Consider the following 26933-nt stretch of genomic DNA (forward strand, 5'->3'; position numbering starts at 1 on the left):
CACACTGCTTCTTGTATCAGCTCCCACATAGAAATGAACCAGCAGATAGACAGCGGGAGAATGGTGAAGTGAGCAGCAGAAGCTCTGGTTATGGGGCCAGTTAGACCAGTTTTAAATCCCAATTCTGGCCCCTGTTAGTGGGGCAGCACCAGGAAAGTCACTGAAGAGATTTAAACCTCCTTTTCTGTTTGCAAAAAATAGAATCTACCAGGAAAAAAACATTATTAGTATAGGAGTATAATTTATGTGAGATATGTATAAATAAGGATATATTTTCCTAGAAGAAACAGTTCCATGTTCACATATTCAGTTTCCACTCTAAAGAACCAAAGTACTGAAAATAAGGAGAATTGATCTGTTTCCTTTTCTTAAAGAAATTTCTGACTTAACTGACTTCTGCTCCCAGTTGTTTTAATTTATGGAGGAAAATTATGACCCTTCTCTGTCAATCTTGGTAAACAATCCCAGTGGACAGGTGGGTTGGTGGTGTGTTGCGGCTGAATGATATGCCCTCCAACCTGATGTGTCAAAGCCCCACATATCTTCACTCCTTGGGTGCCCACCTGGTACCTTCATGTTGACTTTTTAATGTTCGACTTTTCTAGTTGTTCTCAGTAATACGGCTGGTCTTTAGTGCCCTATTGCTGGAAGTGGAATTCTTTTTTGTTGTTTTTGGATTTCCTAATAATTCCATCTAACGTGTGGATACTGTTGTATTTCTATGTAATTTTGCAAACAGAATAAAAGAATTATATCTACTCCCTCTGCATGTAACCAAATCTAAGCTCATACCATTAACCTGGCCACTGGACTAACATTAAGGTCAGGACACTGAGCTTTTGTCTCTTTTTATGTCAGTCAGTGTATCAGTTAGGGTAGCAAGGTTGGCTTCACTTTGAAAGTTAACAAATCCTAAACTGAGTGATGGCAAACAAATAAGACTTTTTCCTTATCAAATACTCATACTTCTTGTGTCTCTCATCAGTGGGGGCCTGTGCTTTTTCTTGATGTCATCAGTGATTCAGGCAGATCTGGAACATCTCCAGTCACAGTGAAAGTAGAAAAAGGCATGGCAAACAAAGTTCTGGCTACAACATGTCTCTTCTCTGAGTTTGACTTCAAGGAGGTGGAGATATTAACTCTTATTAGGTGACTAAAACAAGAAACAGTTTCTCTGAACAATAGTAATGCTGCAAATGGTGATTGCAGCCATGAAACTAAAAGACACTTACTCCTTGGAAGGAAAGTTATGACCAACCTAGATAGCATATTCAAAAGCAGAGACATTACTTTTCCAACAAAGGTCCATCTAGTCAAGGCTATGGTTTTTCCAGTGGTCATGTATGGATGTGAGAGTTGGACTGTGAAAAAAGCTGAGCACTGAAGAACTGATGCTTTTGAAGTGTGGTGTTGGGGAAGACTCTTGAGAGTCCCTTGGACTGCAAGGAGATCCAACCAGTCGATTCTAAAGGAGATCAGTCCTGGGTGTTCATCGGAAGGACTGATGCTGGGGCTGAAACTCCAATACTTTGGCCACCTCATGCAAAGAGTTGACTCACTGGAAAAGACTCTGATGCTGGTAGGGATTGGGGGCAGGAGGAGAAGGGGGCGACAGAGGATGAGATGTCTGGATGGCACCACCATCTTGATGGACATGAGTTTGGGTGAACTCCATGAGTTGGTCATTGACAGGGAGGCCTGGTGTACTGCAATTCATGGGGTTGCAAAGAGTCGGACATGACTGAGCAGCTGAACTGAGCTGAACTGGCCACAATTTCCTAGCAACTGAAAGACAGATTCTCAAGTGTGGAAAATCTATTTTGTTCTTGATACATAGTCTCTAACGTGGTTGTATTAGTTTTGTATTGCTGACATGACAAATTTCCACCAACTCAACTGCTTAAGACAACAAAAACTGATGATTTGACAGCTCTTGAGGGGGAGATTCGGCATGGGATTCACTGAGCTAAGCTCAGGATGTCAGCAGGCTGTTCTTCTCTCTGGAAACACTGAGGAACACTCATGTCTTCTCATTTGAGTTGTTGACAAAAGTAATTTCTCTGTGTTTAGGGAGATGTTTTAGATGAGGCCTCTGTGTTTAGATGAGGCCTGTGGTTCATTGCTGGCTGTGAATTTTTGAAGACAACTGCCAGCTGCTAGAGGCTACATAGTCCTGGTCATGGTCCCTGTCTTCATCTTCAAGAGGTAGCAGCAGAGGAAGAAGAGTTTCTCTCTGTGTAGGTCTCATATTTAGTATGTATATAAAACTTTACTTTACAATACTGAAGTACACTTTAAAAAATGTTATTTGTGCTTGATCTCTCTCAGCTCAGTGAGGACGATTTGGTTTTATATATGGAGAAGTGTAATCATAAAGGACTTCATTCTTTTTCTTTGTAACTTAATCCTGATCCTTTGAAGGATAAATTAATATTTTATAAAGCATAAAACAGAATAATCTAGGCTAATGAATAAAAGAAAGAGTTCCAACAATCTGCTTAATAATTCAAGGACTTTTGCTAAATAATCAACTCAAATATTTAGGAGCAACTTCTTTTTTAATATAAATTTATTTATTTTAATTGGAAGCTAATTACTTTACAATATTGTATTGGTTTTGCCATACATCAACATGAATCTGCCACGGGTGTACATGTGTTCCCCATCCTGCAGTCCCCTCCCTTCTATACATGGTGAATATGATGGATATGCTTCTAAGACATAAACTGGTTTTCAAATCCGTATCACTCGTATTATCCCTTCACATTTTCGTGACTGCTCTATGAAACAGATGGGAAAGGAATAATTAACCCAATTTAACAAATGAGGAAGTTGAGACTCGGGAATGATAAGTGACACACCAGTTTTAGAGCCAGTTGTGGGAAGGCAAGAAATTCCTTAATATAGATCTTTTTTCATTTACTTTATTTTTCTTGAATCTTTTTAGAAGACATCTTCCTAGGCATGAAGGACTGACACTGCTCATTAAGATTCTATGGGTTCCGTCTCAGAGAATCATCCATCAGCACGTGCATGACAGAAGATTCTTACTCACCTCATAGGAAGGGTGGGGGGCGGAGGTGGCTGGTGTGCTGGCTGATTGGCATGTGGTCAGTTCCTATGGAGTAAAAGGTCTCAGGGCCCACTCTGGAGATCTGGGTTATGCCTTGTCATTTACTACGCGTATGACCATTGGCAAAAAAAAAAAAAAAAAATCATCACTCTGAAAAATACATGTATTGCTATCTTATCTGATTTATAGTTTTATGACTATCAAAATATCTATTTGTAAGTGAGCTTCTATAACCAGAGATAAGATGCAATATGAAAGCCCTAGAACTGAAACTGAAAACTGTTCTGCATTCTCTATTAATAAAGTTAATCCTTCATCTGAGGATAAATCAGTTCATAGACAATATGATATCACCATGGTGGATGAATCTATTGACATTCTACCAATTCTAGGTAGTTCACATATCCTCCTCTGATTAGAGGGAAGAGTGCATTATGATGATGCATTACATCTCAGGGATTGTCAAAACATGTTATCATTTCTAAAACCTTGTCACTAGGGAAAGAGGACAAATCTTTGCTTCCTTTCTGTGGGTTGTAGTGGGTATATGTAAATCCAGCCTCATCATTCCTCATAGCAGATGTGTATCAGATTCCTTGTACTTAGTTTAGGCTTTCAGCGTATATTATCTCCCCTTAGTCTAACTGCCTGTTATGTGGTGTTCAGAGTTTAATTCACATATCATAGATCAGACTACATGAAACCACCATCTTTCACATTGTGTTAGAACTCAAGACATAGGTAACCATTTTCTTCAACTCTTTTCATTTTAATTCATTTCATTTCCTTTCAGAGTAACTATAAAATTTAGGTCATTGTCATCAAGATCAGGTCATTTCTTTAAACTAGAATATTCACATCCAACTATAACTTTTATTTATTTATATATTTTTGTTGTTGAATTTATTCCAAAATTAGCTCATGTTTATTGATACTATTGTAAACTGTATTTCACAAATTTGAATTTCCAACTCTTCATTGTTAGTAATATAGAACTACAAATCTTTTTTGTATCTTAAACATGAACCTGCGACCTTGATAAATTCACTCAGTTCTAGTAGACTGAATTGTTGTTTGTTTTCTGATGAAAAGAATCATGTTGTCCTTTTCAATCTGCATACATTTTCTTTCTTTTTCTAGCCTATTACACAGCTATAGAAATAGTGTTGAAGTAAACAGTGATGAAATGAAGTGGTAAGAGCAGATTCTTATTTTGTTTCTTATTTTAGGGAATAGTATTCAGTCTTTGAGCATTAACAGTGATGATAGTAAGTTTTCCAAAAGTGCTTTCTATTGGGATGAGGAAATCCTTTTCTACTTCTAGTTCGCTGAGATGTTTTATCATGAATGGATGTGAAATTCTATCAAATGTCTTCACTGGGATAGTTAAATGATTTTCCATTTTTATGTTATTAATGTGGTGAAATACAGTGATTACTTAATCCAATGCCATACAAACCTTGTATTGTAAAGTAATTAGCCTCCAATTAAAATAAATAAATTTATATTAAAAAAGAAAAAAACCCTTAACAAAATATTAGCAAATTAAATCCAACTATAACTTAAAAAAAATTATCCTTTAAGATAAAACCTTGTCTCTTCTCCCTGAATTTTACTATTTCTCAATCTCTGTTGTCTACCTTTTTGTAAGAATTCTATTCCCCTTCATCCTGTTTGAAGCAAGGAACTTTGAGATATTAACCAAATAGTTCAAGTGTTATTAGAATCCATAAAATTGTGCTGATAAACATACCAAACAACATTTGGGCAACTGATTTAATATTAATTTATTATTCAATATATTCAAACTCATGCATTGAGTGTTTAGTTAGACATGAGCTCTCAAGGAAGTAGTTTATGACAAAGAAACAGAGGTACAAAATCAACTCCAATATGACTTGATTAGTATCAACAAAGATACAAAGAAAAAACTCTGAAAGGACAAGAGCAGGTATAATTAATCTACAGTAGTAAATAAGAAAAGGACTCATGGAAGAGGTGCCATTTAGGTTGATTTTTTTTTATTTTAGTGGGCTGTAGAATTGAGTAGAGAATAGGGTGTAAACATATTCAGGCAAAACAATAGTAGGATTTATTAGGCACCTACTGCTGTGTTACAAAGTACTACCTCCTTAGTGGTTAAAACAGCACACATTTATTATCCCGTAGCTTTCATTTCTGGGCTTGCTTAGCTGAGTTGTCAGCCTGGGGTCTTCTGTGGCTGCAGTCAAGGAGTTGTCCTGGCCTATACTCTCCTCTAGAGGCTCAATTAGAGAATAATTGACTTGAAGCTCATTTGGTTTGTTGGCAGGTTTAATATTCCTGTGGCTGGATGGCTGATGTTCTGAAGCATCGCTGGCTGGAGGCATTGGTATGATTCTTGAGGTCATGCCCAACTCCCTTCCATATGGTTCTCCATGGGCTTTCAAATATGGATGTTTCCCTCTACAAGGCCAGCAAGGGAGTCCCTCACTTTTAAGGGTTTTCCTATGACAATTTCCCTTTTTGCTAACTCAAATCAACTGACATAAGACTTCAGCTACATCTGCAGAATCCTTTCACCTTTACTATATAATGTAACTTTCTCATAAGAGAAAGTTTGTCATATAAATTATACCTTAACGTCATCTTCTATTGACTCTATGCAAATCACAGTTTCCAACACACTCCAGGGACAAGAATTATGCAAAGGTGTAAGTGCCGGAAGCTGGGAATTATTGGGGGTTACCCTAGGGTCTGACTGCTCTATGGGCAAAGATAAGTCCTCATGGAATAATACAGTATTGCAAAACTGCAAGTACTAGGTAGTTCCATGTGGTAGAAAAATAGAATGCAAAAGATAGGGGAAGGTAAAGTTTAGAACCCATGCGCTCTGAGTATCTTGTGAAAGAGTTTGGATTTTGTGCTATAGGTGGTACAATATCCACAGAGTAGAACTTGGGTGCTGTCAGTCCAGAAGCAGTGAGCAAAGTGGAATATAAGATGCTGATCTGAAAGAAGGGAGACCAGTTGGAACCCTGTGGCAATAATCCAGATAAGGAGAATAAGGACTTCTATAAGACTAAGGAGATGAAGAGAAACCATGTATAGAAATAAATTTAAGAAAAGTGATTACCATGAGCATTGAAGATGGGAGAGAGGAAGGGATGTGTGGTGACTTATTTTTGTCTAAACTTGTTGTAATCACTAATACAAGGCCTCCCAACCTGTGTTTGAACATTGATAAGTGATCTTAACCATTATGTCAAAAAATACTGATTGAGTACATATTTTACACAAAGCGCTCTCTTAGGTATTTCACACACAGAGATACAAACACACACATTAGGTATTGCATGGATTTCAAATATTTACTCAGTGTATTATCCAACTCAAGGAATGTATAAGACACATAATACAAAGGTTTGAAACACACGGCAGTGTGTAACATCATATGTGATAGAATGTAGTGACAAGGTATGTAACGAATTTTGTATCAGCTGTAATGCAGTTTACGTTGTTGTTCAGTCACTTAGTTATATCCAACTCTTTGCAATCCCAAGGACTGCAGCACACCAGGCTTCCCTGTCTATCACTGTCTCCCAGAGTTTTCTCAAACTCATGTCCTTTGAGTCGATAATGCCATCCAACCATCTCATCCACTGTCTCCCCCTTCTCCTGCCCTCAATCTTTCCCAGCTTCAAGGTCTTTTCCAGGAAGTTGGGCCTTCACATCAGGTGATCAAAGTGTTGGAGCTTCAGTTTCAGCATCAATTCTTCCAATGAATATTTAGGACTGATTTCCTTTAAGATTGGCTTGATCTCCTTTTTGTCCAAGGGACTCTCAAGAGTCTTCTTCAGCATCACAGTTCAAAAGCATCAATTCTTCCATGCTCAGCCCTCTGTATGGGCCAATTCTCATATCCATAAATGACTACTAGATAAACCATAGCTTTGACTATACAGACAAGAGATAGTAAATAAAGGCAAGATTTAGACATGAAAATTGCTGCTGATATAAGGCTTTTTTGAGTGAAGCTAAAGAACCTTAATTTAGTCCATAGGCAATGAAGAAATCAGTGATGATTTTGGAGCCCAAAAGTGAAACTACCAAAACATTGCTTTCTGAAAATTAATTTGCAAATTTATGAGCCAATAATAGATTTAATGGACCAAGTCTGGAGGTAGGAGACCACTTTAAAGAATATATTTATTACCTACAATTGAAGATGTATGGATTCGGGCCATGGGATTGGAAAATCATGCAAAATGGAGATGATTGTCAAAAATCCTTAGCAAAACTGCACTAAGTTTGTGGTCTCAGGAAATTGCTGCAGTCTTTCTCACTTGATGCTTTCACTTTCTAACAAGCATTTTAATGCAACCCCATCCTCCAGGTCAAAGTCACCTTTGTGCACGTTCCAGGGTTCATGTGCCTTTGGCATTAACCTGGGTCATGGCACAACAATTGATTGTTGTTGTTTTGTTAGAAATGAGTAGTCTTCTCCACCCCAAACCTAGAGATTCATACTCTAGTGGATAATCATTACTTTATTAATACTGCTAAAATTTCTATCACCTTTGTATTACAGACAGCTATTGCAACCATGAAATTAAAAGATGCTCATTCTTTGAAAGAAAAGCTATGACACACCTAGACAGAGTATTTAAAAGCAGAGACATCACCTTGCCAACAAAGCTCTGGCTAGTCAAGGCTATGGTTTATCCAGTAGTCATGTCCAGATGTGAGAATTGAGCCATGAATGCCCAAGAATTGATGCTTTTGAACTGTGGTGCTGCAGAAGACTCTTGAGAGTCCGTTGGACAACAAGGAGATCCAACCAGTCAATCCTAAAGGAAATCAGTCCTGAGTATTCATTGGAAGGACTAATGTTGAAGCTGAGGCTCCAATATTTTGGCCATCTGATGGCAAAGAGCTGGCTAAATTGGAAAAGAAAAGAAGAAATCTGTCATCTGAAAAAAATCTTTCAAAAATATATTTGTGACTGAGCATAAAGATGGCAGAGGAATAGGACGGGAAGACCACTTTCTCCCTCACAAATTCCTCAAAAGAACATTTCAACGCTGAGCAAACTCCACAAAACAACTTCTGTAGGCTGGCAGAGGACATCAGGCAACCAGAAAAGCAGACCATTGTCTTCAAAAACAGATTTTTATTCTTTGCTCTTAGGTTTTTGTTGTCAATTTTGTACATTTAAAAACCCAAACTTCACTACCCAAGTTTACCTGAGAGAGAGATTACTGGCTTGACCACTCTCTTCTCCTTTGGACTCTCCTTTTTCTCCACCAGGTGGCCTCTGTCTCTTTTCTCCCCCATCTCTTCTCTATCCAACTCTGTGAATCTCTGTGTGTTCCAGACGGTGGAGAACACCTAAGGAACTGGTTACTGGCAGGATTTGTCTCTCTCCTTCTCATTCCTCTCTCTTATCCTCCTGGTCACCTCTGTCTACTTCCTCCCTCTCCTCTTCCCCGTATAACTCCGTAAATACCTCTGAGCAGTCCAGACTATAGAGCGCACATAAGGAAGTGACCACTGGCTAGCTTGATCTCTCCTCTTATGATCTCACCACATCTCATTCCAGTTACCTCTAACTACCCCCTCCATCTTCTCTTCTCCTTGTAACTCAGTGAACCTCTGAGTGTCCCTCAATGTGGAGAAGCTTTTCATCTTTAACCTAGATATTTTATCATCGGTGCTGTATAGATGGAGAAGTCTAGAGGCTACTGTAAAAATAAAACTGAAGACCAGAAGCAGGAGGCTTAAATCCAAAGCCTGAAAACATTAGAGAACTCTTGAATTCAGGGAACATTAAGCAATAGGAGCTCATCAAATGCCTTCATACCTAAACTGAAACCAAGACCCACCCAAGGGCCAACAAGTTCCAGAACAAGACATACCACTCAAATTCTCCAGCAACACAGGAACACTCCCCTGAGCTTCAATATACAGGCAGCTCAAAATTATTCCAAAATCTTTGATGTCTCATAACCCATTACTGGTCACTCCACTGCACTCCAGAGAGAAGAAACCCAGCTCCACCCACCAGAACTCCAACACAAGCCTCCCTAACCAGGAAACCTAGACAAGCCACTGATAGAACCCCACCCACAGTGAGGAAGCTCCATAATAAAGAGAACTCCACAAATTACCAGAATATAAAAAGACCACCCCAAACGCAGCAATATAACCAAGATGAAGAGACAGAGGAATACTCAGCAGGTAAAGGAACAGGAGAGTTGCCCACCAAACCAAACAAAAGAGGAAGAAGTAGGGAATCTACCTGAGAAGGAATTCCGAATATTGATAGTGAAAATGATCCAAAATCTTGAAATCAAAATGGAATCACAGATAAATAGCCTAGAGACAAGGATTGAGAAGATGCAAGAAAGGTTTAACAAGGACCTAGAAGAAATAAAAAAGAGTCAAAATATAATGAATAACGCAATGAATGAGATCAGAAACACTCTGGAGGCAACAAATAGTAGAATAACGGAGGCAGAAGATAGGATTAGTGAAATAGAAGATAGAATGGTAGAAATAAGTGAATCAGAGAGGAAACAAGAAAAACGAATTAAAAGAAACGAGGACAATCTCAGAGACCTCCAGGACAATATGAAATGCTCCAACATTCGAATTATAGGAGTCCCAGAAGAAGAAGACAGAAAGAAAGATCATGAGAAAATCCTTGAGGAGATAATAGTTGAAAACTTCCCTAAAATGGGGAAGGAAATAATCACCCAAGTCCAAGAAACACAGAGAGTTCCAAATATGATAAACCCAAGGCAAAACACCCCAAGACACATATTAATTAAATTAACAAAGATCAAACACAAAGAACAAATATTAAAAGCAGCAAGGGAAAAACAACAAATAACACACAAGAGGATTCCCATAAGGATAACAGCTGATCTTTCAATAGAAACTCTTCAGGCCAGGAGGGAATGGCAAGACATACTTAAAGTGATGAAAGACAATAACCTACAGCCCAGATTACTGTACCCAGCAAGGATCTCATTCAAATACGAAGGAGAAATCAAAAGCTTTACAGACAAGCAAAAGCTGAGAGAATTCAGCACCACCAAACCAGCTCTCCAACAAATTCTAAAGGATATTCTCTAGACAGGAAACACGAAAAGGGTGTATAAACTCAAACCCAAAACAATAAAGTAAATGGTAACTGGATCATACTTATCAATAATTACCTTAAATGTAAATGGGTTGAATGCCCCAACCAAAAGGCAAAGACTAGCCGAATGGATACAAAAACAAGACCCCTCTATATGCTGCTTACAAGAGACCCACCTAAAAACAAGGGACACATACAGACTGAAAGTGAAGGGCTGGAAAAAGATATACCACGCAAATAGAGACCAAAAGAAAGCAGGAATGGCAATACTCATATCTGATAAAGTAGACTTTAAAATAAAGGCTGTGAAAAGAGACAAAGAAGGCCACTACATAATGATCAAAGGATCAATCCAAGAAGAAGATATAACAATTATAAATATATATGCACCCAATATAGGAGCACCGCAATATGTAAGACAAATGCTAACAAGTATGAAAGGGGTAATCAACAATAATACAATAATAGTGGGAGACTTTAATACCCCACTCACACCTATGGACAGATCAACTAAACAAAAAATTAACAAAGAAACACAAACTTTAAATGATACATTAGATCAATTAGACCTAATTGATGTCTATAGGACATTTCACCCCAAAACAATGAATTTCACCTTTTTTTCAAGTGCTCATGGAACCTTCTCCAGGATAGATCACATTCTGGGCCATAAATCTAAATTTGATAAATGCAAAAAAATCAAAATCATTCCAAGCATCTTTTCTGAACATAATGCATTAAGATTAGATCTCAATTACAGGAGAAAAACTATTTAAAATTCCAACATATGGAGGTTGAACAACACACTTCTGAATAACCAACAAATCACAGAAGAAATCAAAATATGCATAGAAACTAATGAAAATGAAAACACAACAACCCAAAACCTGTGGGACACTATAAAAGCAGTGCTAAGAGGAAAGTTCATAGCAATACAGGCATACCTCAAGAAACAAGAAAAAAGTCAAATAAATAACCTAACTCTACAAGTAAAGCAACTAGAAAAGGAAGAATTGGAGAACCCCAGAGTTAGTAGAAGGAAAGAAATCTTAAAAATTAGGGCAGAAATAAATGCTAAAGAAACAAAAGAGACCATAGCAAAAATCAACAAGGCCAAAAGCTGGTTCTTTGAAAGGATAAATAAAATTGACAAACCACTAGCCAGACTCATCAAGAAGCAAAGAGAGAAAAATCAAATCAATAAAATTAGAAATGAAAATGGAGAGATCACAACAGACAACACAGAAATACAAAGGATCATAAGAGACTACTATCAGCAGTTGTATGCCAATAAAATGGACAACGTGGAAGAAATGGACAAATTCTTAGAAAAGTGCAATTTTCCAAAACTGAACCAGGAAGAAATAGAAAATCTTAACAAACCCATCACCAGCACGGAAATTGAAACTGTAATCAGAAATCTTCCAGCAAACAAAAGCCCAGGTCCAGACGGCTTCACAGCTGAATTCTACCAAAAATTTCGAGAAGAGCTAACACCTATCCTACTCAAACTCTTCCAGACAATTGCAGAGGAAGGTAAACTTCCAAACTCATTCTATGAGGCCACCATCACCCTAATACCAAAACCTGACAAAGATGTCACAAAAAAAGAAAACTACAGGCCAATATCACTGATGAACATAGATGCAAAAATCCTCAACAAAATTCTAGCAATCAGAATCCAACAACACATTAAAAAGATCATACACCATGACCAAGTGGGCTTTATCCCAGGGATGCAAGGATTCTTTAATATCTGCAAATCAATCAATGTAATTCACCACATTAACAAATTGAAAAATAAAAACCATATGATTATCTCAATAGATGCAGAGAAGGCCTTTGACAAAATTCAACATCCATTTATGATAAAAACTCTCCAGAAAGCAGGAATAGAAGGAACATACCTCAACATAATAAAAGCTATATATGACAAACCCACAGCAAACATTGTCCTCAATGGTGAAAAATTGAAAGCATTTCCCCTAAAGCCAGGAACAAGACAAGGGTGTCCACTTTCACCGCTACTATTCAACATAGTTCTGGAAGTTTTGGCCACAGCAATCAGAGCAGAAAAAGAAATAAAAGGAATCCAAATTGGAAAAGGAGAAGTAAAACTCTCACTGTTTGCAGATAACATGATCCTCTACATGGAAAAGCCTAAAGACTCCACCAGAAAATTACTAGAGCTCATCAATGAATATAGTAAAGTTGCAGGATATAAAATCAACACACAGAAATCCCTTGCATTCCTATACACTAATAATGAGAAAGTAGAAAAAGAAATTAAGGAAACAATTCCATTCACCATTGCAACGAAAAGAATAAAATACTTAGGAATATATCTACCCAAAGAAACTAAAAATCTATATATAGAAAACTGTAAAACACTGATGAAAGAAATCAAAGAGGACACTAATAGATGGAGAAATATACCATGTTCATGGATCGGAAGAATCAATATAGTGAAAATGGGTATACTACCCAAAGCAATTTACAAATTCAATGCAATCCCTATCAAGCTACCAGCCAAATTTTTCACAGAACTAGAACAAATAATTTCAAGATTTGTATGGAAATACAAAAAACCTCGAATTGCCAAAGCAATCTTGAGAAAGAAGAATGGAACTGGAGGAATCAACTTCCCTGACTTCAGGCTCTACTACAAAGCCACAGTCATCAAAACAGTATGGTACTGGCACAAAGACAGACATATAGATCAATGGAACAAAATAGAAAGCCCAGAGATAAATCCACACACATATGGACACCTTCTTTTTGACAAAGGAGGCAAGAATATACAATGGAGTAAAGACAATCTCTTTAACAAGTGGTGCTGGGAAAACTGGTCAACCACTTGTAAAAGAATGAAACTAGATCACTTTCTAACACCGCACACAAAAATAAACTCAAAATGGATTAAAGATCTAAATGTAAGACCAGAAACTATAAAACTCCTAGAGGAGAACATAGGCAAAACACTCTCAGACATAAATCACAGCAGGATCCTCTATGATCCGCCTCCCAGAATTCTGGAAATAAAAGCAAAAATAAACAAATGGGATCTAATTAAAATTAAAAGCTTCTGCACAACAAAGGAAAATATAAGCAAGGTGCAAAGACAGCTTTCTGAATGGTAGAAAATAATAGCAAAGGAAACAACTGACAAACAACTAATCTCAAAAATATAAAGGCAACTTATGCAGCTCAATTCCAGAAAAATAAACGACCCAATCAAAAAATGGGCCAAAGAACTAAATAGACATTTCTCCAAAGAAGACATACGGATGGCTAACAAACACATGAAAAGATGCTCAACATCACTCATTTTCAGAGAAATGCAAATCAAAACCACAATGAGGTACCACTTCACACCAGTCAGAATGGCTGCGATCCAAAAATCTGCAAGCAATAAATGCTGGAGAGGGTGTGGAGAAAAGGGAACCCTCCTACACTGTTGGTGGGAATGCAAACTAGTACAGCCACTATGGAGAACAGTGTGGAGATTCCTTAAAAAATTGCAAATAGAATTGCCTTATGACCCAGCAATCCCACTGCTGGGCATACACACCGAGGAAACCAGAATTGAAAGAGACACATGTACCCCAATGTTCATCGCAGCACTGTTTATAATAGCCAGGACATGGAAACAACCTAGATGTCCATCAGTAGATGAATGGTTAAGAGAGCAGTGGTACATATACACAATGGAGTATTACTCAGCCGTTAAAAAGAATTCATTTGAATCAGTTCTGATGAGATGGATGAAACTGGAGCCGATTATACAGAGTGAAGTAAGCCAGAAAGAAAAGCACCAATACAGTATACTAACACATATATATGGAATTTAGAAAGATGACAATGACGACCCTGTATGCAAGACAGGAAAAAAGACACAGCTGTGTATAATGGACTTTTGGACTCAGAGGGAGAGGGAGAGGGTGGGATGATTTGGGAGAATGGCATTCTAACATGTATACTATCATGTAAGAATTGAATCGCCAGTCTATGTCTGACGCAGGATACAGCATGCTTGGGGCTGGTGCATGAGGATGACCCACAGAGATGTTATGGGGAGGGAGGTGGGAGGGGGGTTCATGTTTGGGAACACATGTAAGAATTAAAGATTTTAAAATTAAATATATATATATATATTTGTGTGTTGACAAGGTTTGATACATGATAACCTAGTTTTGAAACATAATAAAAATCTAGTTGTGAATAGTGGAGTTGTCATGGGCAAAGCTAACATACAGCCTAATCAGTGAAATGTTCCCCAGGGTATAATCTAACATCACTAAGAAATCATATATTCAATAAAATAAAATTATTTAAAAACTGTTAGAGCAGACATTTTCCACTTAAGAGTTTTTCTCTAAACACACGTAAGTATAACATCAAGCCATATCATGCAATTCAATAATCAAAGCTGCAGAATGAATCACTTAGTTACCCACGTATTGAATAACTTTTTCTTTCAATGTAGGTATATTGAGTGATAGATATTGCCAATGGAGAAATGAAAAATAGGATAGTCACTTTTTTGTCTTTCTAAGGGCAGACTTTGAATTATTTTTGTGATTGGAAGAGAAGTATACATAGAGAGAAGTGATTCCAATCTCTGGGTGGATTTCTTCTCTCTTGATAAAGGGAACTGTCAAGAGAGATGGCCAGGGTCAGGGACTGCAGAAGGAAATAAATTTCATGATGAGGACTCACCTAACACAGAACTCATTAGGGAGCATATGGTACACGATGAGAAGAAAGTGTGAAATCTCTTCTAAAGGCAGGGAGATGCTGAGCACATTGATAATCTTCCACTGAATTCCTGTTTGTTCAGTGAAGAATGTTCGCTTACCCCAGTTATCAAGCTAGAACAGACTTAATATAATGCTTGTTATAAAAAAAAAGAAAAGATTTAAACAATAGAATTATAAAGATGAAAGAGATGTCTGCTGCCATACTAACTCAATGACCTCCCCACTACAGAAAAAGTGAATTAATGCAGTTAGCCAGGATATTTTGACAAGACTATGCCAAAAAAGCTTCATTAAAATGAACTGCAGAAACCAATGTAATATTATAAAGCAATTTTCCTCCAATTAAAAAAAAAAGCCCTTAGAAGAATGCCCAGCCTTCACAAGCACTGTGTAATGGTTTGCAGTCATTCCTATTTTAAAATTATATTATGTTTGATTTAAAAAATAAAATAAAATGAACTGTTTCAAGACTGGGCATAGAGAACAGACTTGTGGTTACCAAGTTGAGGGAGGAATGGAATGGGAGTTTGGTGTTAGAACATGCGAACTATTATATATAGGATGGACTAACAATAAGGCCCTACTGCATCGTATAGTGGAGAGGCAAATGGCAACCCACTCCAGTACTCTTGCCTGGAAAATCCCACGGACGGAGGAGCCTGGTAGGGTGCAGTCCATGGGGTCGCGAAGAGACTGACATGACTGAGCGACTTCACTTTCACTTTGCACTTTCATGCGTTGGAGCAGGAAATGGCAACCCACTCCAGTATTCTTGCTTGGAGAATCCCAGGGACAGAGGAGCCTGATGGGCTGCCGTCTATGGGGTTGCACAGAGTCAGACACTACTGAAGCGACTTAGCAGCAGAAGTAGCAGCATAGTATAGGGAACTATAGGGAACTATTCAACACCCTGTGTTAAACCATAATGGAAAATAATGTATAGGGTGTAAATGAGGCTGTAAATGACTCACACTGCTATACAGTAGAAATTAACTTCAATTAAAAAAAGATCATCTACTTGAAAGACTCAATAAAAGAGACAATTTCTTTGCTCAAAAAAAGAAAGAAAGGAAAGAAAGAAAGAACGTTTCATATGATTGTAATTACAAAATGCCTTGATGCCTTGTTGAGATAGATCAAGGTATACCACCCTCCTCTTCATGTTACAGATAGGGAATGTCAGTTTATTAATATCCTTTTGTGGATGGATAGCAATGCCTAACTTTTTAGTTACTGGTTCATTTAACTTCTTTTCTGTTTTAAGGACAAGATGTCTTTATCACTGATCTAAATAGCAAAATTTTATTGTTTTATATCATATGTGCTCTTAAAAAAAGTGGAGATACAAAAAAAAAAGAAGCAAAGAGATTGGTAAATTAACTTTTCATCTAGAGCAAGTAGACTGGGCAGTTTCTGACTACTGAGCAGTTGATTTTCTTAAAAGCGTGGAAGTGCCTACTTCACCCTCCCAAAAACTACCGTGGGACAATCTTAGTTCACTCTTTGGGGAAAGAAATATTTCCCCATTATATGGAGAAATTTTTTTTTTGGTTCATGTATAGTTGATTTACAATGTTATGTTCATTTCTTCTGTACAACAAAGTGATTCATTTATACATATATAGATGTTCTTTTTCATATTCTTTTCCATTATGGTTTGTCATAGGATATTGACTATAGTTCCTTGTGCCATACAGTAGGACCTTCCTGTTTATCCATTCTATATATTCTCATTCTTCTCGTTCCATCCACTAATTTCAAACTTTCAATCCACTCCTCCCCTACTTTTCTCCCCCTTGGCAACCATAAGTCTGTCCTCTAGATCTGTGAGTCTGTTTCTGCTTGATGGATGAGTTCATTTGTATCATAGTTTAGAGTCCACAATATAATAAGTGGAATCATGATATTTTTCACTCTCTTTTTGACTTATTCCACTTAGTATGATAATCTCTAAGTCCATCCATGTTGCTGCAAATGGCATTATTTCATTCTTTTTTAATGGCTGAATAGTATTCAGTATATATGTACTCTATTTTCTTTTATTCATTCATCTACCAATGGACATTTAGTTTGCTTCCATGTTTTGGTTGTTGAAAATAATGCTACAATGAACACTGGAATATATGTATCATTTTAAATTAGTTTTGTCCATATATATGCCCAGGAGTGGGATTGCTGGATCATATGGTAGTTTTTTTGCAGTGTTTTGAGGAACCTTCATACTGTTCTCCATAGTGGCTGCATCAATTTACATTCCCACCAATAGTGTAGGGGGGTTCCCTTTTCTTAATGTGGAGAAGTTTAAAGGGCATCTAGTTGCCATCAGCAGCATGAACACTAAGAAACAGCCGTTGAAATTCACTCATTTATTAAAACACATTTTTGTGCTGTTCCTATGAACCAGACAGTTCTAGGTTCAGGGAATATGACTATGACTATGAAGTCACTCAGTCGTGTCTGACTCTTTGTGACTCCATGGACTACACAGCCTACCAGGCTCCTCTGTCGATGGAATTTTCTAGGCAAGAATACTGGACTGGGTTGCCATTCCCTTCTCCAGGGGAGTTTCCTGATCCAGGGATCAAATCCATGTCCTGCATTGTTTATTGTCTGCCTTTCCTTCTAGAATAAAGCTCAACAAGGGCATTGACTTTGTATTTTTCTTGTTCACTGTTCCCCTCCCAGAACTTACAATAGTGACTGGTATATTGTACAGTTTCAGTAAGTTTTTATTAGATGAAAACCCCTACCTTAATGTATGGGTACTATCCAACTGACTAAAATTTTACTGAGTACCTATGATGTGTCAAGCCCTGTGCTAGTAAAGTGCAGTGACAGAGTGGTTATCATCTGTGATTTTACAGAGCTAACAATCACAGATAAAATTTCAGACAATTTTCTATTGAACAGGAATATTTTATTATTGATAAAATGTTATGTGATTACTTCATTAAGATTCTACATAATTTAGTTCATTTAGCAACACTTTATAACAAAATTTTATCTTCAAAATGCCATACTTTTACCCTCAGATCACAAATATTTCACAAACTATTTCAATTACTTTAAAAAACCATCCCCGTTCCTCCATCATGGATTAAGTGATGTCAGCAGTAGTAGTTATTGCCTGGAGAATCCCAGGGACGGGGGAGCCTGGTGGGCTGCCGTCTATGGGGTCGCACAGAGTCAGACATGACTGAAGCGACTCAGCAGCAGCAGCAGCAGCAGCAGCAGCAGTAGTAGACTGAATATATCCTAACTAGTCTCTACTTTCAAATTTCTCCCAGGCACTCTTCTTTGAAACTTTTCCACACATTTTCTCTTTAATTAAAAAATATAGGTAATTTAATCTCATTTTAAAAAATTGGGCACATCTCCCCTATATATAATATGTTCATAGAGATAATCAGACCTTTTGAAGAATTACACACCAGTTCCCCTGATTATAGTAACTTTACAGTATGCTGATATTACTCAAAGTCTGGCAGGCAGCTTCCAATCCTCCCTCACAAAACACATGGTAATAATGATGAAACACAGGACCTGGGTCACGGGATTCTAATGGACCAAATGTCTCAACACGCTTGTCCTTATCAGGATTTCCCTTAACTTGCCAGGGAACCAGTAAGTCTTGAGAATGAAAAGAAGTCCTGTTAGTATGAATAGGCAACTTGGAATTAGCAACATTCCTTGAATTACATTCTCTATCTTGAAAGTCATTTATGGAGGAGACAGAATGGGCTGAGTCTTGATTGCCTACAATAAGCAACTGCTTCACAAGCAACTCTTGCACTGATGTATCATTGCTGATTCCTTCTGTCATGCCTTGACTAGTTCTGTTTTCTCTAAGATACTTGGACTTATTATATTCTTGCTCCATAGTCCAAACATAGATGAGTGCCTTCCCATCAGGTCTTACGAGTCGAACAAGTTCTTGGAGAGCTGCCACTCTACGCTCTGCTGTAGCAAAATGGTGAATAACAGCAATGGAAATGCAAGCGTCACAAGATCCACTGAGGATTGGTACTGCCAAAGCATCACAGACAAAGCCCTGATATTGCCTCTCTCTACAAATGTCCACAAGGTTTTGGCTATGATCACAGCCAATCATATATAAGTCCTCACTGATGCCAAGATACTTTCCATTTCCACATCCAATATCAGCAACTAATGAACCACTTGGCAAAGCTTTCAAAAACTCTACTATATGTGGCCAAGATGGGTGTCTCATGCTGCTGAAGTGCCTAGCAATTTCTTCATAAACCTGATGGACATAATCTTGCTCCAGTTATAAGGCTTCTTTATCACTCTCTGGAAATGATGCAGGAGCCTCCTTCATCTGCTATCACAGACCAAAGTGTAACTACAATTACAAGGTGTTTGTTTCACTTTCTAAATGTAAATGATGTCCGTATTCCCCTCTTATTTAAAGTCAAGTCTTCAACATCACTGGTGATAACTCCACTTTTGTGACCCTGGGACACTTCAACAGTATCAAATTTTCTGGGTGTGATTCCATGGGTCCAAAGGTATCTAGATTCCCTTGTCATCACCAGCAAACTCCATCAAGGCAGCATAACTGGCACTGTCATACCATCTGGGTGCTTAAAATCCATGACAATCTCTGATCCCAAATGGAGAGAAATGGTCTCATCCTCAAATATAGTGGTAAACATATTTTAGAGAGAAATGAGCAGATTTTGAATACATAAAAAAATATATGTAATTGTTAGGGGAGACCTTAGGAAGCGACTACTGCTACTACTAAGTAACTTCAGTCATGTCCGACTCTGTGCGACCCCACAGACAGCAGCCCACCAGGCTCCCCCGTCCCTGGGATTCTCCAGGCAAAAACACTGGAATGGGTTGCCATTTCCTTCTCCAATGCATGAAAGTGAAAAGTGAAAGTGAAGTCACTCAGTCATGTCAGACCCTCAGCGACCCCATGGACTGCAGCTTTCCAGGCTCCTTCATCCATGGGATTTTCCAGGCAAGAGTACTGGAGTAGGGTGTCATGGCCTTCTCGGTAGAATATAAAAGAAAACTCAAGCAGGATGAGGGGATGAGTGGGCCCTTTTTTATGCTGCTGGTGGTTAGTTGTGTGTAAACCCCTTGGGTGAAACAGTGTCCTAGGCTGAAAGAACAAGGTGAGCAGAGAAACATCAGGTTTGGCAGCTTCAAGGAATTGTCAGAAGAATAAAGTGCCTGGAATAAGCAGCTGTAGGACATAGAATTGATTTAAAATATTGAAGCACAAAACTAATTGATTGGGACTGGTCATCCATGATAAACAGATATGAGAAAGTATCTGCATTTACAAATGTTATTAAGAGTCTTATGTGTAGACTACCTGCACTGTTTATCACTAACTGAGGCATTTGCTGTTAAACCATTCAGTGTATCCTATTTCAGTCGTTCGAGTGGATTCTGCAAGAGACTCTGCAGGTTATGGACCCATAGCCTAAAATCTGTAAAACATCAATTCTAATTTGTACTTCAGAGGATTTCTATGAGGAAAAATGGGGAAAATCAAACCAAATATGCAAATATAGGGTACTTAATAATCTACCTTTCTTTGGCAAACAATTTATAGTACTAGTTTCTACCTATAATGATGTCATTATAAACAATCTTTGTTTGAGTACTTCTCACATCAATCTACTATCTAGCATTATTGGAAGATATATTGATATTTAAATCCATTTTATTAAAACCCAGTTTCATAGTAAAAATGCTCTTTATAAAGTGAAAGCTATTATTAAAGGGATTCCCATGTACATTATTTGAGTTTATTTAATGATGTATTGAAACAGGTTTTTTTAATGTATAATAGATAATCAATTCTTCATCAGTAAATCATGTCTTCATATAAAAGCTCTTGTCTGAGATATGGTCCTTGATGTGGACGTCACATCAACACATTAAGACTTGGCATTCTTTCCTACTTATATTATTGGAACATTCATCAGGATATACTGTAAACAAATGAAAGATGGTCTACCAGTTTTGTGAAAAATATAAATAAAAGGGATATATTTAAAACAACAGAGTAATCACCTTAGCTCTTCTTCTTCAATCTAGTTGACAGGAACATTAAACATTTACAATCTGGTCTTTAGGTGTACATAGTATGTTCATTTAAAATCTAAAGAAACCATTAAGTCCTACCAGTATTTAAAACAATGTGTGTTTTATTTCCATCTGAGAAATTTTGCAAGTCAGTTTCATGCAAGCATCCCAGAGTGAACACAATGTGCTAAGTTTCAGTGACTCTGGTTCTGAGGAAAGACTATGACTTTATATTATTTCAGGTCATTTTTTTTTCTAATTAATTTATGCTTCCAACTGAGCACTCGAGTTTGGTTATGAAACAAAGGTTAGTGTGTGTTTAAAACTTAAAAACTATCTCCAGTTTTTAAGACCTTTTTGTTAGGTACCATTTCATATATATCCACTAAACAGCTTATTTCTTGCCTGAAAAACTTACATAAAGATGATTCTAACTTTTTATTTAAATTTGATAGTTGCCTTGATAACATTTCTATGTCTCTTAGGAAGAAGCTTTGAGAAATAAAGCTCTGTAATTTTTATAGATCCACTGACAATTATTTACCATCTGTAAACGTGCTGTAACACTTAACAAAAACTGAAAAGTTTCTTAATGGCTAGGAGCATTCTTGTAACGATTCAGAGTAAATTTTAAGTTTGGAATGAAACTTCTTCTCTGAGATGCTCCATATAGATCTGGACATAATTTTCCATAATTAGAATATTATGTCTTATTTGTTTGTCTCTACTTTTCCACCAATAATTTCCTCTGTGATGCATGATACGTATTGGAGGACACACACACCATAACAGAGGATGACAACAAAAGGCACTCTGGAAACTAAAAAAGCATCACACATTGCTCCACATATCCTAAATGCCAAGAGTAAAAATACCTTTATTTTCCAACTTTTTCTAATTTTCATGCACTTTATACTTCCCTAAATGCCTCACAAGCTTTATCATAGGTGGGCTTTGTTTATCTACAAATTTGTGTTTATTGTTAAATAAGGTGACTTTTCAAAGTGACAAAAGACCTGCATTGCTATTGTGCTACTTTGAAGCCTGTTGCTTAAAGTGTTCTGTTTAAAAACCTAAACACAGATAAATTGTCTGCTATAAGAGTAAAATCTTCCTGAGCCCTGTCTCCCTGTGGTATCCAATGAGCTCACTGTGGTTTGGATTAGATCCAGATTCCCGTTTCTGGCACCATGATTGATTCTCTGCTCCCTGGCACACAGCACATGCCCCTGACCCAAGCATCAAATGTTTATCTGACCTTCTGCATCTGTGCTGTGACAGGCTTCACTTTGGGAATGTCTTCCAGCTAATTTGTATGCTAGGTGTTAACCAGATGTCTGATATTAGGAGAGAGGATGGTTCAAAGTTTACCTAGAGGTTGGATGCCTGTGATGACCATTTTTCTAAACTAAAAATTGAGACAAATTGGTTGACAAATATGAATAAACTTGTGGGCATAAAGGGAGATAATATTTTAAAATATAACCATCCTGGAAAAATCCAAAATGGGAAATTTAGACACACAAACATACCCAAGAACACACACACATACATCCTTGGTTAAATGCATAGCCACTCCGTTCTTCTGAACAGAAATTAGCAATGATCAATCAATCTCTGATCAGGAATTATTGCTGATCATACATTACCAGTTATCAATGGCAATTTTCAAAGTTTATTCTGTATAGAGCTATCTACACATTGTGTGAGACTTCCATTTCAGACTATTTAATTTGCAGTTTTTTTTTATTCATCTCAAAAATGTAGTTAGATATTTTCCTATTAATCCAGTGAGTCTAATTATTTTAATTTTATATTTATATAAAACAGTTTACCAATTTTATGGTGAAAAACCTGAAGCCTTTTACTATGGAGATCTCACAATTATTTTTTGAGATCCAAGCACTCAAACTATATACAGTGTTGTATTTGGTTCAATAGGAGAATAGAAAAAATATTATTTTGATCATATAAGTATATAATGATTTTATGATATATTAAATATTAAAGAAATTATAAATTCCTGGCATCATCCTGAAATATTTTTTTGTAAACACACACACACACACACAACATTTATACATATTTGTTTATATCTACTTAAAAGCATAGATCAATTTTTTAAGAGTTATTATACTGATCTTATGGAGAAGGTAATAGCACCCCACTCCAGTACTCTTGCCTGGAAAATCCCATGGATGGGGGTGCCTGGTGGGCTGCAGTCCATGAGGTCGCTAAGAGTCGGACACAACTGAGCGACTTCACTTTCACTTATCACTTTCATGCATTGGTGAAGGAAATGGCAACCCAATCCAGTGTTCTTGCCTGGAGAATCCCAGGGACAGAGGAGCCTGGCAAGAGGCCATCTATGGGGTCGCACAGAGTCGGACACGACTAAAGCAACTTAGCAGCATACTGGTCTTAAGAAGTAAATATATCCAACTAGCTTAAAAAGCAATTGCTTCAGTCAAGGCAAAGATTTCACAGTATAACTGCCAGTAAAACTATTTCAAATAATTTATGTTCAGTTTGCAGATTTCTTAAGGGTCCACACAGACAGCTGCAAGTTGTCTTGGAGAATCTGTAATGAAGGTAACTCTTATGAGACTTTCTTCTATATGGAAAAAATAATACAGGCTTGACATTCATGCATGCAATGTATTTTTAAAATGACATTTACACAATTCTGTTCTTGCCAATAAAAATTAACAATCCAAAGAAGAAAGTTCTTCTATGGTACAATATAACTGAAAAGGCCTAATGCTCCAATTTATACACTTCAACTCATTCTTTAAACAAATTAGTACTATCCTAATGGAAATATTTTTAAATAATCCAATATTTAGAGCACCAAAATATATATTTATCTAAGAAAATTTAGAAGATAATCAAACGTGATTTTACAAAAGAAACAAAAAGACAAATATTATACATTGCTTCAGGTTTTATTAATGGTAAGAAATGAGCACACTGTATGCACGTTTGTATCCTGGGTCTGAACACAGACCAAAAGCTGTGCTTATATAACCATGTTTTCAACAACACACCTTGTGTAGCAGCATGGACTCTGGATTGCAAGATCAAATGGAAATGACTTGAAAAGCCAATGAGGGGAAAAGGAAAAGGAATAAGTTCAAGGAAAGGCTTATTCTCAAGGTCAAAACTTAACTCCATCAGTTCGCAAATTCAAGTATTTAAAAAATATTTTATTTTGGTACTTAATTTTAGAGTTTGAGCACCTATTCTGTCAGGCAGATAAAAAATAAATTAACATCTATTGTTCATGACCATCTCCTCTACTTGCCATTGGCTTCTGTGATGTAACTCTGTGGTCTACCCAACACAGTGCCCAGGCTTGGTTTCCTGGTTCCTTCCTTGTCACCCTGTACAAAGACTCCAGCAGCCAACATAGGCAGGGCAGACACAAACAATTTTTGCTGCTCTTGAAACACTGGCTGTTTGTTTCAATAAGGTTAGATTCTTTTTTTTTTTCCTCTCTTTTTTAGATTTTTATTGGAGTATATTTGTTTTGGAATGTTGTGTTAGTGTCTGCTGTACAGCAAAATGAATCAGCTATATGTAAACATACAACTCCTCTTTTTTGGACTTCCTTCCCATTTTAGATCACCACAGAGCATTAAGTAGAATTTACTATATATCTAATTCTGTTTTATTGACTAGGCTTTGACTCTGTGGATCACAACAAACTGTGGAAAATTCTTAAAAAAGAATACCAGACTACTTTACCTGCCTTCTGAGAAATCCGTATGCAGGTCAAGAAGCAACACTTAGAACCAAACATGAAACAGACTGGTTCCAAATTGGGAAAGGAGTATGTCAAGGCTGTATATGGTCATCCTACTTATTTAGCTTAAATGCAGAGTACATCAGGTGAAATGCCAGGCTGGATGGAGCACAAGCTGGAATCAAGATTGCTGGGAGAAATATCAATAACCTCAGATATACAGATGACACCACCCTTATAGCAGAAAGTGAAGAGGAACTAAAGAGCCTCTTGATGAAAGTGAAATAAGAGAGTGAAAAAACTGGCTTGATCACCATTGCAATGAAAAGAATAAAATACTTAGGAATATATCTACCTGAAGAAACAAAAGACCTATATATAGAAAACTATAAAACACTGGTGAAAAAAATCAAAGAGGACATAAATAGATGGAGAAATATACTGTGTTCATGTATAGGTAGAATCAATATAGTGAACATGAGTATACTACCCAAAGCAATCTATAGATTCAGTGCAATCCCTATCAAGCTACCAATGGTATTTTTCACAGAGCTAGAACAAACAATTTCACAATTTGTATGGAAGCACAAAAAACCTTGAATAGCCAAAGCAATCTTGAGAAAGAAGAATGGAACTGGAGGAATCAACCTTCCTGACTTTAAGCTCTACTACAAAGCCACAGTCATCAAGACAGTATGATACTGGCACAAAGACAGATATATAGATCAATGGAATAAAATAGAAAACCCAGAGATAAATCCACACACCTATGGACACATTATCTTTGACAAAGGAGACAAGAATATACAATGGAGAAAAGACAATCTTTTTAACAAGTGATGATGGAAAAAATGGTCAATGACTTGTAAAAAAAATGAAACTAGAACACTTTCTAACACCATACACAAAAATAAACTCAAAATGGATTAAAGATCTAAATGTAAGGCCAGAAACTATAAAACTCCTAGAGGAAAACATAGGCAAAACACTCTCTGACATAAATCACAGCAGGATCCTCTATGACCTACCTCCCAGAATATTGGAAATAAAAGCAAAAATAAGCAAATGGGACCTAATTAAAAGCTTTGGCACAACAATGGAAACTATAAGCAAGGTGAAAAGACAGCCAAACAAAGCAACTGACAAATAATTAATCTCAAAAATGTACAAGCAACTCCTGCAGCTCAATTACAGAAAAATAAATGACTCAATTTAAAAATGGGCTAAAGAACTAAACAGACATTTCTCCAAAGAATACATACAGACGGTTAACAAGCACATGAAAAGATGCTCAACATCACTCATTATTAGAGAAATGCAAATCAAAACCACAATGAGGTACCATTTCATGCCAGTCAGAATGGCTACTATCCAAAAGTTTACAAGCAGTAAATGCTAGAGAGGGTGTGGAGAAAAGGGAACCCTCTTATACTGTTGGTGGGACTGTAAACTAGTACAGCCACTATGGAGAACAGTGTGGAGATTCCTTATAAACCTGGGAGTAGAACTGCCATATAACCCAGCAATCCCACTGCTGGGCATACACACCAAGGAAACCAGAATTGAAAGAGACACGTGTACCCCAATGTTCATCGCAGCACTGTTTATAATAGCCAGGACATGGAAGCAACCCAGATGTCCTTCAGCAGATGAATGGATAAGAAAGCTGTGGTACATATACACAATGGAATATTACTCAGCCATCAAAAAGAATACATTTGAATCAGTTGTTATGAGGTGGATGAAACTGGAGCCGATCATACAGAGTGAAGTAAGCCAGAAATAAAAACACCCCAATACAGTATACTAATGCATGTATATGGAATTTAGAAAGATGGTAAAGATAACCCTGTATGCAGAGACAGTAAAAGAGACACACATGTATAGAACAGTCTTTTGGACTCTGTGGGAGAGGGCGAGGGTAGGATGGTTTGGGAGAATGGAATTGAAACATATATATTATCATATGTGAAACAGATCACCAGTCCAGGTTTGATGCATAATACAGGGTGCTCGAGGCTGGTGCACTGGGATGACCCAGAGGGATGGGATGGGGAGGGAGGTGGGAGTGGGGTTCAGGATGGGGAACACATGTACACCTGTGGTGGATTCATGTCAATGTATGACAAAACCAATACAATATTTTAAAGTAATCAGCCT

General features: G+C 37.2%; 1 pseudogene; it reads right to left on the reverse strand.

The window, feature by feature from the left end:
* Positions 1 to 18365: 18365 nt before the first annotated feature.
* LOC138069645 (alkylated DNA repair protein alkB homolog 8-like) lies at positions 18366 to 19635 on the reverse strand (annotated as a pseudogene).
* Between the last annotated feature and the right edge of the window lie 7298 nt (positions 19636 to 26933).

This window comes from Capricornis sumatraensis, chromosome 22 (genome assembly GCF_032405125.1).
Source record: "Capricornis sumatraensis isolate serow.1 chromosome 22, serow.2, whole genome shotgun sequence".
Classification (NCBI taxonomy): Eukaryota; Metazoa; Chordata; class Mammalia; order Artiodactyla; family Bovidae; genus Capricornis; species Capricornis sumatraensis.